The following is a 331-nucleotide window of genomic DNA, read 5'->3' as shown; positions in this document are numbered from 1 at the left end:
CTGAAAATGGAGGCACTTTGTAAAGAAATGGTCATAATTCCCAAATGATTCATGCTAAATTTTCATCAAAGGCCTTGAATTAAAGTTGAATGTCTCCACTACAAGCACATCTGGCTTGTTACATTCCAGCTCTGTTGTCGTTGCATACGGAGGCAAAATTACAAAACATCTAACTGTCCAAATAATTAAATCTGACTGTAGTTTTACAAGACACCCTAACGTTCATATCACAACAACTCTGTTTTTTAAAGTCACCAAGAGCCATTCCGCCTGTTTTGGTCTGAACTCAGAAGCTGAGCTGGGCATGAATGATGTCACGTGCACGTGCAGT

This window comes from Thalassophryne amazonica, chromosome 7 (assembly GCF_902500255.1).
Source record: "Thalassophryne amazonica chromosome 7, fThaAma1.1, whole genome shotgun sequence".
In the NCBI taxonomy this organism is placed as follows: domain Eukaryota; kingdom Metazoa; phylum Chordata; class Actinopteri; order Batrachoidiformes; family Batrachoididae; genus Thalassophryne; species Thalassophryne amazonica.
The sequence above is the reverse complement of the archived record's forward strand: the minus strand, read 5'-3'. Positions refer to the sequence as shown.